The sequence below is a fragment of the Rhinoderma darwinii genome, chromosome 5, assembly GCF_050947455.1.
Source record: "Rhinoderma darwinii isolate aRhiDar2 chromosome 5, aRhiDar2.hap1, whole genome shotgun sequence".
NCBI classification, from domain to species: Eukaryota; Metazoa; Chordata; class Amphibia; order Anura; family Rhinodermatidae; genus Rhinoderma; species Rhinoderma darwinii.
The window spans coordinates 25,936,397-25,949,974 of NC_134691.1; the positions used below are offsets into that span (position 1 = coordinate 25,936,397).

Here is a 13,578-nt window from a genome sequence, read left to right on the forward strand (position 1 = left end):
CACCACACAGGAGAGCTGACAGTTCCTCAATACTAGACCACACAGGAGAGCTGACAGATCCTCTGTACTACACCACACAGGAGAGCTGACAGATCCTCTATACTACACTACACTACACTACACTACACAGTAGAGCTGACAGATCGTCTATACTTCACCACACAGGAGAGCTGACAGATCCTCTATACTAGACCACACAGGAGAGCTGACAAATCCTCTATACTATACCACACAGGATAGCTGATATCTCCTCTATACTACACCACACAGAAGAGCTGACATCTCCTCTATACTACAACACATGGGAGAGTTGACATCTCCTCTATATTACACCACACAGGAGAGCTGACAGTTCCTCTATACTACACCACACAGGAGAGCTGACAGATCCTCTATACTACACTACACAGTAGAGCTGACAGATCGTCTATACTTCACCACACAGGAGAGCTGACGGATCCTCTATACTACACCACACAGGAGAGCTGACAGATCCTCTATACTGCACCACAAAGGAGAGCTGACAGTTCCTCTATACTAGACCACACAGGAGAGCTGACAGATCCTCTGTACTACACCACACAGAAGAGCTGACATCTCCTCTATACTACACCACACGGGAGAGTTGACATCTCCTCTATATTACACCACACAGGAGAGCAGACATCTCCTCTATACTACACCCCACCACACAAGAGAGCTGACACCTCCTCTATACTATACCACACAGGAGAACTGACAGATCCTCTATACTACACCACACAGGATAGCTGACAGATCTTCTATACTACACCACACAGTAGAGCTGACAGATCGTTTATACTACACCACACAGGAGAGCTGACAGTTCCTCTATACTACACCACTCAGGAGAGTTGACAGATCCTCTATACTACACCACACAGGAGAGCTGAAAGATCCTCTATACTGCACCACACAGGAGAGCTGACAGTTCCTCAATACTAGACCACGCAGGAGAGCTGACAGATCCTCTGTACTACACCACACAGGAGAGCTGACCTCTCCTCTATACTAGACCACACAGGAGAGCTGACAAATCCTCTATACTATACGACACAGGATAGCTGATATGATATCTCCTCTATACTACACCACACAGAAGAGCTGACATCTCCTCTATACTACACCACACGGGAGAGTTGACATCTCCTCTATATTACACCACACAGGAGAGCTGACATCTCCTCTATACTACACCACACAGGAGAGCTGACATCTCCTGTATACTACACCACACAGGACAACTGACAGATCCTCTATACTACACCACACAGGAGAGCTGACAGATCCTCTATACTACACCACACAGTAGAGCTGACAGATCGTTTATCCTACAGCACACAGGAGAGCTGACAGTTCCTCTATACTACACCACACAGGAGAGCTGACAGATCCTCTATACTACACTACACAGTAGAGCTGACAGATCGTCTATACTTCACCACACAGGGGAGCTGACAGATCCTCTATACTACACCACACCGGAGAGCTGACAGATCCTCTATACTAAACCACACAGGACAGCTGACAGCTCCTTCATACTACACCACACAAGAGAGCTGACATCTCTATACTACACCACAAATGAGAGCTTTCAGGTCCTCTATACTACACCATACTGGAGAGATGATAGATCATCTATGCTACACCACACAGGAGAGCTGACAGCTCCTATATACTACACCACACAGGAGAGATGACAGATCATCTCTAATACACCACACAGGATAGCTGACAGATCCTCTATACTACACCACACAGGAGAGATGACAGTTCCTCTATACTACACCACACCACACAGGAGAGCTGACAGATCCTCTGTACTACACCACACAGGAGAGCTGACATCTCCTCTATACTACACCACACAGGAGAGCTGACATCTCCTCTATACTACACCACACAGGAGAGCTGAAATCTCTATACTACACCACACGGGAGAGTTGACACCTCCTCTATACTACACCACACAGTAGAGTTGACAGATTGTTTATACTAAACCACACAGTAGAGCTGACATCTCCTCTATACTACACCACACAGTAGAGCTGACATCTCCTCTATACTACACCACACAGGAGAGCTGAAATCTCTATACTACACCACACGGGAGAGTTGACATCTCCTCTATACTACACCACACAGGAGAGCTGACATCTCCTCTATACTACACCACACAAGAGAGCTGACACCTCCTCTATACTACACCACACAGGAGAACTGACAGATCCTCTATACTACACCACACAGGATAGCTGACAGATCTTCTATACTACACCACACAGTAGAGCTGACAGATCGTTTATACTACACCACACAGGAGAGCTGACAGTTCCTCTATGCTACACCACTCAGGAGAGTTGACAGATCCTCTATACTACACCACACAGGAGAGCTGACAGATCCTCTATACTGCACCACACAGGAGAGCTGACAGTTCCTCAATACTAGACCACGCAGGAGAGCTGACAGATCCTCTGTACTACACCACACAGGAGAGCTGACCTCTCCTCTATACTAGACCACACAGGAGAGCTGACAAATCCTCTATACTGTATGACACAGGATAGCTGATATCTCCTCTATACTACACAACACAGAAGAGCTGACATCTCCTCTATACTACACCACACGGGAGAGTTGACATCTCCTCTATATTACACCACACTGGAGAGCTGACATCTCCTCTATACTACACCTCACAGGAGAGCTGACATCTCCTGTATACTACACCACACAGGAGAACTGACAGATCCTCTATACTACACCACACAGGAGAGCTGACAGATCCTCTATACTACACCACACAGTAGAGCTGACAGATCGTTTATCCTACACCACACAGGAGAGCTGACAGTTCCTCTATGCTACACCACTCAGGAGAGTTGACAGATCCTCTATACTACACCACACAGGAGAGCTGACAGATCCTCAATACTAGACCACGCAGGAGAGCTGACAGATCCTCTGTACTACACCACACAGGAGAGCTGACCTCTCCTCTATACTAGACCACACAGGAGAGCTGACAAATCCTCTATACTATACGACACAGGATAGCTGATATCTCCTCTATACTACACCACACAGAAGAGCTGACATCTCCTCTATACTACACCACACGGGAGAGTTGACATCTCCTCTATATTACACCACACTGGAGAGCTGACATCTCCTCTATACTACACCACACAGGAGAGCTGACATCTCCTGTATACTACACCACACAGGAGAACTGACAGATCTTCTATACTACACCACACAGGAGAGCTGACAGATCCTCTATACTACACCACACAGTAGAGCTGACAGATCGTTTATCCTACACCACACAGGAGAGCTGACAGTTCCTCTATACTACACCACACAGGAGAACTGACAGATCCTCTATACTGCACCACACAGGAGAGCTGACAGTTCCTCAATACTAGACCACGCAGGAGAGCTGACAGATCCTCTGTACTACACCACACAGGAGAGCTGACCTCTCCTCTATACTAGACCACACAGGAGAGCTGACAAATCCTCTATACTGTATGACACAGGATAGCTGATATCTCCTCTATACTACACAACACAGAAGAGCTGACATCTCCTCTATACTACACCACACGGGAGAGTTGACATCTCCTCTATATTACACCACACTGGAGAGCTGACATCTCCTCTATACTACACCTCACAGGAGAGCTGACATCTCCTGTATACTACACCACACAGGAGAACTGACAGATCCTCTATACTACACCACACAGGAGAGCTGACAGATCCTCTATACTACACCACACAGTAGAGCTGACAGATCGTTTATCCTACACCACACAGGAGAGCTGACAGTTCCTCTATGCTACACCACTCAGGAGAGTTGACAGATCCTCTATACTACACCACACAGGAGAGCTGACAGATCCTCAATACTAGACCACGCAGGAGAGCTGACAGATCCTCTGTACTACACCACACAGGAGAGCTGACCTCTCCTCTATACTAGACCACACAGGAGAGCTGACAAATCCTCTATACTATACGACACAGGATAGCTGATATCTCCTCTATACTACACCACACAGAAGAGCTGACATCTCCTCTATACTACACCACACGGGAGAGTTGACATCTCCTCTATATTACACCACACTGGAGAGCTGACATCTCCTCTATACTACACCACACAGGAGAGCTGACATCTCCTGTATACTACACCACACAGGAGAACTGACAGATCCTCTATACTACACCACACAGGAGAGCTGACAGATCCTCTATACTACACCACACAGTAGAGCTGACAGATCGTTTATCCTACACCACACAGGAGAGCTGACAGTTCCTCTATACTACACCACACAGGAGAACTGACAGATCCTCTATACTACACCACACAGGAGAGCTGACAGATCCTCTATACTACACCACACAGTAGAGCTGACAGATCGTTTATCCTACACCACACAGGAGAGCTGACAGTTCCTCTATACTACACCACACAGGAGAGCTGACAGATCCTCTATACTACACTACACAGTAGAGCTGACAGATCGTCTATACTTCACCACACAGGGGAGCTGACAGATCCTCTATACTACACCACACCGGAGAGCTGAAAGATCCTTATACTACACCACACAGGAAAGCTGACAGATCCTCTATACTACACCACACAGGAGAATTGACAGATCCTCTATACTAAACCACACAGGACAGCTGACAGCTCCTTCATACTACACCACACAAGAGAGCTGACATCTCTATACTACACCACAAATGAGAGCTTTCAGGTCCTCTATACTACACCACACAGGAGAGATGATAGATCATCTATGCTACACCACACAGGAGAGCTGACAGCTCCTATATACTACACCACACAGGAGAGATGACAGATCATCTCTAATACACCACACAGGATAGCTGACAGATCCTCTATACTACACCACACAGGAGAGATGACAGTTCCTCTATACTACACCACACCACACCACACAGGAGAGCTGACAGATCCTCTGTACTACACCACACAGGAGAGCTGACATCTCCTCTATACTACACCACACAGGAGAGCTGACATCTCCTCTATACTACACCACACAGGAGAGCTGACATCTCTATACTACACCACACGGGAGAGATGATAGATCATCTATGCTAAACCACACAGGAGAGCTGACAGCTCCTATATACTACACCACACAGGAGAGATGACAGATCATCTCTAATACACCACACAGGATAGCTGACAGATCCTCTATACTACACCACACAGGAGAGATGACAGTTCCTCTATACTACACCACACCACACAGGAGAGCTGACAGATACTCTGTACTACACCACACAGGAGAGCTGACATCTCCTCTATACTACACCACACAGGAGAGCTGACATCTCCTCTATACTACACCACACAAGAGAGCTGACATCTCCTCTATACTACACCACACAGGAGAACTGACAGATCCTCTATACTACACCACACAGTAGAGTTGACAGATTGTTTATACTAAACCACACAGTAGAGCTGACATCTCCTCTATACTACACCACACAGGAGAGCTGACAGTTCCTCTGTACTACACCACACAGGAGAGCTGACAGATCCTCTATACTACATTACACAGTAGAGCTGACAGATCGTCTATACTTCACCACACAGGAGAGCTGACAGATCCTCTATACTACACCACACAGGAGAGCTGACAGCTCCTCTATACTACATCACACAGGAGAACTGACAGATCCTCTATACTACACTACACAGGAGAGCTGATAGATCCTCTATACTAGACTACACTACACAGTAGAGCTGACAGATCGTCTATACTTCACCACACAGGAGAGCTGACAGATCCTCTATACTACACCACACAGGAGAGCTGACAGCTCCTCTATACTACATCACACAGGAGAGCTGACAAATCCTCTATACTACACCACACAGGAGAGCTGAAAGAACCTCTATACTACACCACACAGGAAAGCTGACAGATCCTCAATACTACACCACACAGGAGAACTGACAGATCCTCTATACTACACCACACAGGAGAGCTGACATCTCCTCTATACTACACCACACAAGAGAGCTGACATCTCCTCTATACTACACCACACAGGAGTACTGACAGATCCTCTATACTACACCACACAGTAGAGTTGACAGATCGTTTATACTACACCACACAGTAGAGCTGACATCTCCTCTATACTACACCACACAGGAGAGCTGACAGTTCCTCTATACTACACCACACAGGACAGCTGACAGATCCTCTTTACTACACTACACAGGAGAGCTGACAGATCATCTTTAAAGAACATCTACCACTATCTTATGCTGCACTCCGTGACTATAGCAAAAAGGTAATGACAGATGCTCTTTAAAGTACCTTACGTTAAAAAAAATAAAAGTCAAACAATAGTTTCATCACCGTTTATATTGTATCAGTTATTCTATTGTTTTCCAGGAGATATGGGAATACTTTTCATATGCACTTCCCAGAAATTTCAAACAAGTTAAATTTTTCTAGCTGTTTTTTCTGGACACCATTAAGAAATTCTAAGATTTATCTTCAAAGCAAACATTTTGACCTTTCTTAGACGTAATATTCCCACCTTTGACTTTCTTGTCTTTGATTCATCATCATCCTAATTACTTACAGCTCACCTGTACATATCTCTGAGATAAAGCATGAAAGAAACAAAATATTTCCATGCAAAAAAAACTATAAATATAGTGATGTATTACTGCTAAAGAATATTCAAAAGAATGCAAAAACATTTTTTTTATAAAATGAACATAAGGCTCTTAATACACATTTTGACCAAACTGTCTAAAACCACCGGCTACTTCAAGGCAACCTCCTTCAAGTGGATCTCTAATCTAAGGGCCTTTTCACATTGTTTTGTATGGATGCCTGGTATGGGCTCATACTGGACCTCTGACTTTATATGCAGGCTCATAAAAAAAAAAAGACATGTTCCAGCACATGTAGTAACACGGAGGTATTTTGGAAGTATTTTCTCCTAGAAGCATTTGCCCAAGACTTTGCATGCACATGAAGACAAGCACTAAGGACTTCATGGTGACCAACATTGCCTCCATACCAAAACTAGAAGGAGTGGTAATATACCAAGCATCAGGGCCGACCTTACAATAGATGGTGCCCTGTGCGGTACCTTCTGTGGGTGCTCCCTCTTCCTATACAATGTACTTTTAGATAGTGTACGAATAATTATATCAAACAGTGCCAAAGTATAAATACCATGTGGTATGGTGCCCAAATAATAGTGCCATACGATGGCCAAATAACACTACCATACCGTTGCCAACACCATAGACTGAAAAAATAATATACTGTACAATATCTAAGTAGCAGCGCAACACAATGCCTAGGTAGATGACAGTGCTGAACTAATACCACCAATCAGCAACCACATAACAACTCCATACATAAAGTAATCCAATAGCAATGCTATACAATGTCTAAATAATAATTCTAAAGATTTGTGGTCATCACAAGCTTGAGGTGCTAGGCCATTTAAGGTGCCCCTTAGGCCCCATGCACACAAACGTGCTTTTGCGGCCGCAATTCCCACGAAAATGCATGGGAGAATTTCGGCCCCATTCGTATCTATGGGGCCATGCACACGATTGTGGTTTCCACGGTCCGTGCATGGCCCAGGAGCCCGGACCGCAGAAAGAACGGACATGTCTTATTACGGCCATGTTCTGCGGTCCAGGCCCATAGGAAATAATGGACGTGGCCATGTGCACGGCCCCCGATTTGCGGGCGGCTCGCGGGTGACACTCCACAGCCGGCCGACCCGAAAATCACGGCCGTGCACATGGCTACGGTCGTGTGCATTAGGCCATAGCAAGGACAGCTGTTGTGCCCTGTTTGAATGCATACTTAAGTCGCCCATGCGTAAAACTGATCCTGATCAGCAGCGCCCTTCCCACCAGCCTTTTTTGGGTTCAATATATAATTATTTTGACTATTATAGAAATGTTGTAATCATTTAATAAAGATACTAAATAGTTTTTTGTTTTTTTACTTGGGTATCTGTGCCTTCTTTTTTGTTGGTTTATGTCTGTAAGAAATGCACCTGTATGGTAAATATACTGTATATAAGATCTGGGGCTTAGGAGATGAACTCATGGTTTTTCAGCAAGAACGCCACATTGGACTGTTGATATTGTCTTCTTTTCACAATGACCTGGGGCTTGCTGATTGCACAACATGAGCGCCATATGTTACAGTGAGTGTTATATCTATCTGTTGCAGTGGAGTGTCTGTGATATAACATATAATGCTTTTGACGCTTGCGTCATGGTTTCCGTTTATCACTGGGCCCCTAAAAGACTCCCATTGACTTACAACTGGGTCTGTTGGGCTCCGCCAATGTGTCCATTAGAAAATAGCATTGGAGGCATCAAACATGACAGAATGTGCAACGAAGGGAGCAACTAGATGTAAACATAGAACATCAAATGAAAACGAGCACAATGATTTTCTCACCATAAAGTGTAGAAGTGATTGTCCATGGTGTATTAGAATAAAACAAGGTCTGAAATGTACCACCTATCCACCCTCCTCCATTGTTTTCACTGCAGCTCTTTTTGCTATGTATAAGCAGAAGACCTCACAGGCTGCTAATTTTTTTTAAAGGGGTTCTCCGCTTTGGACAATCTCTACTTGTTAACAGAATCCCTTGACAATAAACTGATCATAAAAAATCCCCCTGCTAGGTTTCCCAGCGATCAGCTATAATCTGTGAGGAAACCTGGTAGTAATTGTTCAATTATCCTACAGCGCCACCATTGGGGAAATTAAGCATTACACAGCGTCCATTCATATCAATGTGTTGTCTGTGTAATGCAGGACAGGACAGGTCCTCCAGAGCAAGAGACACTCTTTGTAACCGCTCTTCACTCTGGCCAAGAGATGAGGATCCTGAACAGAGGACCCCCCTCTATGAATCCAGAATTACTCAATAGAGTATATGAAAATGGGTTTTCTCAACTGGACAAGCCCTTTAATTGTAGTTTAGAACCATTTGCAGTGCTCCAGTGCATCTGAAATAAGAAATGGAGCAACATTGCTAATAGCCTTGATAAACAAAATCCAACTGCCATCCAGCTCCTATGCAGACCCATGTGTCTCCATGGTTACAGACCAAATAAAGGCAAGTTTGTAATGTCATCATGTCATGTGCAACTCCACTCCCCCTATGCCCTCTACTTACTAACCTACAGAAGAGGGGACAGATGGAAGAGAATAATACATTACTGTATGATCAGACTACACAGGGTGTGTTTGTTTGTATTCTGAAACCATATAGACATATAGGATTGCATAGTAGCTGTATACACAAAACGGTAGGAGATTTTTAATCAAGGTCATATACAAAGTTGCTTAATTTTTGGTACATTGGAGCAATAAAACAAATTGGTCGCACAATATGTTATGAGGTCCTGAAGACCAACAAGAACAATACCCTCTATGACATGAGTGTTCTAGTGTTCTCTGGTTTCAGAGCAGCTTCTTAGCGCTAATAAAAGTGAACTTGCTGTTTAAACACATTCATTGCTTTACTGCTCCTTCTAGTAAAAGCCACAGGTAGCAGGAACAAAGAAAGATAAACAGATGGAAGCATTATAAATAGTGCGCAAATTATTTGTACAAACTACAGGGGGACTTCAGAATGTCAATGCCAACCTTATAGCAGAGAAATGTATGACATAGCAGAAAAACCAGCTGCTTCCAACCCTTGAAGAGGTTTTCTTTAGGCCATCAATGTGTGATTGACCAGGGTCTGACAATCCGAAAATCCACGGTTCTGCAGAACAAAGGGCTCGCAGTACCTCACCAAGCGCCATGGCACCTTCAGAGGCTCATTTGTACATGTGGCCATGCCTGGTACCGCAGCTCAGCCCCATTCTCTTTGTCCTGCTGATCATGGAGGCATAGTTGCCAGGGACACTTAGGTTGTAGTGACTTTGGTGGGTGTGTCTTATGGGGCGTGGTTTATCTGGTGGGTGTGGCTAGTGGGTGTGGCTTTCTGTCCAGAATTTCTGCATACAAATAAATCAACAAGAATTTCTGCACTAGTTTGGCTGACAACTACTATGTATCTCTCTCTGGTTATCTGGTTGTATACAGGCAGGTGATTTAAAAGAGAGAAAAAGGAACACGGCGCCACATGGTGCAAATTACCTAAAGGATATGAAGACAGTATTTGGACATAAAAGTTTCTGACCTAAGAGTGTTGATACTGGCAGGTACAACACTACAAATAGTGCACTCAATAATATGAAGCTGATGCCAGGTCCAAAACACAACAACCAGAGGAATGTTGTCAAATTATAAGCACAAAGAAAGAGGAAAAAAAGGACCACAATGACGCTGCTAGTTTAAAAGAAACTAAATTATTAGTTTAATAATTAATATTTAAAAATTATATACAGGTCGACAAGCTACGCGTTTCAACGCCGGACTGGTGTCTTCATCAGGCTTAAAAATTAAGACGGGTCAAAGTTCAATGATTACATCACAAAACGCACCACCCAAAGACAAACATCAACATTTGTTTCTGCATAGTTCTCAAGTTATTGATCTTACAACATTATCCATTGTAAATCAATACTTTTTTTGTTATTTTGAAGTCAAGTGTGATGTTTGTCTTTGACCCCTCTTTGGCGTTTTTTTCCACTTTTTTTCTGAAAGTAAGTGTATTGTGTTGTGTATTTAAATGCTGTCTATTGTCATAATTTTTAAGCCTGATGAAGACGCCAGTCCGGTGTTGAAACGCGTAGCTTGTCGACCTGTATATAATTTTTAAGAATTACTTATTAAACTAATTATTTAGTTACTTTTAAAACAGCAGCGCCATTGTGGTCCTTTTTTTTCTCTCTCTTTGTACAGGCAGGTGATGTCTCACTTTATCACTAGTGCTAGGCGATATGTGCTGACCACTACTGGCAGCGCAAAAACCAGTGTAGATATTGCTACACACAGTGCCCCTTGTAGATGGTGCTCCACACTGCCCCCAGTAGATATTGGCACACACAGCTCCCTGTAGATAGTGCCACACACTGCACCCTGTAGATATTGCCATGCACTGCTTCCTTTTGATAATGACACAGTGCCCCTTGAAGATAGTGCCACATGGCCCCCCTGTAGATAGTGCCACACAACCCCTCTGTAGATAGAGCCACACTGGCCCCCTGTAGATGATGCCGCACAGCCCCCTGTAGATGTTGACACACAAACCCCCCGTAAATAATGCCACACACACCCCTTTGTAGATAATGAGAAACATACCCCCTTGGAGATAGTGCCACACACACCTCTCCCTGTAGATAGTGGCACATACTCCCCCTGTAGATAGTGCCACACACTCCCCCTATAGATAGTGCCTCACACCCCCTTGTAGATAGCCCCCTCGCCCCGTAGATAGAGCCATAGTGGCTCCCTCTAGAGGGGGGAATCCCCAGCCATAGCATTGCCGATGCTCCGGCTAGGGATTCCGCTTCAGGAGGAGCCCCTGACTTCACTGTCCATATATGGCGTCGACAACGCTCTGGCTGGGGATTCTGCCCCAGGAGGATTGAATGGCAGAGCAGGAAGTGAATAGTTTCCTGGGCTGCTGTAGTATTAAATTGTATCTGTGTCCTAAGGTGGAAGCAGGTGAGAACCCCATATATGCAGAGACTGTATTATGACGGTATTGAGAATACTTCAACTTGGTTGCTGTGTATAAGCAGAAGTCCTGATATATAAATTATAAATTCTGGTATACAATAATAAAAGGAAATTAAGGAACTCGGGTCAGATTTCTTAATAGTCACAAGAGGTCCAAGTCTAGGGTGGTCCTGCAGGAGAGGCAGACTGCTCCTCTGGGTCAAGGCTATTTTTCAGTCCATGCAGGGAGAGTGCAATAGTCTCCATATAAAGCTTTATTTAGACGAACGTGTGTCAAATCGGTAGCTTTTCACGGCCAATTTGCACCTGTGCGGGAGCCGTTTTCAAGGATCCCTCATAGACTTGAGTCTATTGATGGATCCGTGAAAACAGACAAAAATAGGACATGTCCTATTTTTTCACTGGCTGTTCACACGGTCTGTTAAAACAATATAGCCCCATAGAAGTACATGCAGCCGTGTGACGGCTGTTAAAAAAACATTTGTCACAGGGACGATTTCAACGTTCGTCTGAATAAAGCCTAGTACTTATATACATGCAGCGGTGTAGCTAGAGGTTTAGCACGGGAGGGGACGACAAATCTGAGCGGGCACCAACCCAGTGGGCCCCAAACACAGTATAATGACCCCTTAGTTGCCCCCATACAGTATAATGCTCTTATAGTTGCCACCACACAGGATAATGCCCCTACAGCTGCCCCCACATAGGATAATGCTTCCATAGCTGCCCTACACAGTATAATGACTCCTTAGTGGCCCCCACACAGTATAATGCCCCCATAGATGCCCCCACACTGTATAATGCTCCTATAGCTGCCCCCACACAGTATAATTCCACCATAGATGCCCCCACACGGTATAATGCTCCTATAGCTGCCCCCACACAGTATAATTCCCCATAGATGCCCCCACACGGTATAATGCTCCTATAGCTGCCCCCACACAGTATTATGACCCATAGCTGCCGCCATACAGTATATTGCCCCATAACGACCCCCTATACCCAGTATAATGCCACCATAGTGCATAATATAGATATAATATAATAGAGTTTCACTTGGCAGAGCAAATAATCTACCCCAAAAAGATGGTTTATGGGTGCCCTGGTGCTGGCTTCTATATTTAGGAACTGCCACTGTTTCCCATATTTTTGTATTTATGGCAGAAAAATCACTAGTTTACAAAAATTGTCCCCTACTTTTCAGTGCAGAAAAGTGTCTGTGAACTACAGGAGGTGCAACCAGGGTCACTGTAGTCATCAATCAACAATCAATCAATCAATCAATCAATCAATCAATCAATCAATCAATCAATCAATCAATCAATCAATCAATCAATCAATCAATATGGTGAATGCTACACTGTATTTAGTGTTACTCCAGTATTAGTAAGTATGTGCCCCTCTGTGTTGGTGGGAACACACTTATATAGTCCATAGGACCTTAGGGGACATCATGCAAATGTTCAGTAATCGAGGAACAGATGGGCGATCCAGTTGGACAATGATGATCATTGAAGATAAAGGTGTTTGAAGACTCAAGAAATGAATCTGCATTAACGCTGAGTAATTATCGGCTGCAGAAGATAAGACCCAAAATAGACAGAGAGCAGCGGTGACGTGCGGCTGCTTGTCCTCTGGCACAAGGGCCCAGTGGGTAGCTTCCTACTGTCTATGATTGCGCTAATGAATTGATGAGCTATAGAAGAGCAAGGAGCCCATATACTTATTTGCACAGGGCCCCTCTGCTGTCTGTGTCCGCCCCTTTTCTGACCCTTTTCTTCTATAGGGCTCAGATCTTCCCTTTACAACAATTTATAAAAAGTGGTGACCCCGAGCATTGTCTCTAGGGGGC

General features: G+C 44.4%; 1 long non-coding RNA gene across 1 annotated transcript in view; it reads right to left on the minus strand.

Moving 5' to 3' along the window:
• LOC142652343 (uncharacterized) overlaps positions 1-10,016 on the minus strand; it is a 55,859-nt gene extending 45,843 nt beyond the window's left edge. Inside the window, exon 1 of the long non-coding RNA XR_012847826.1 lies at positions 9,741-10,016. This is a non-coding gene — a long non-coding RNA (uncharacterized LOC142652343). The remainder of the gene's footprint in view (positions 1-9,740) is intronic.
• Between the last annotated feature and the right edge of the window lie 3,562 nt (positions 10,017-13,578).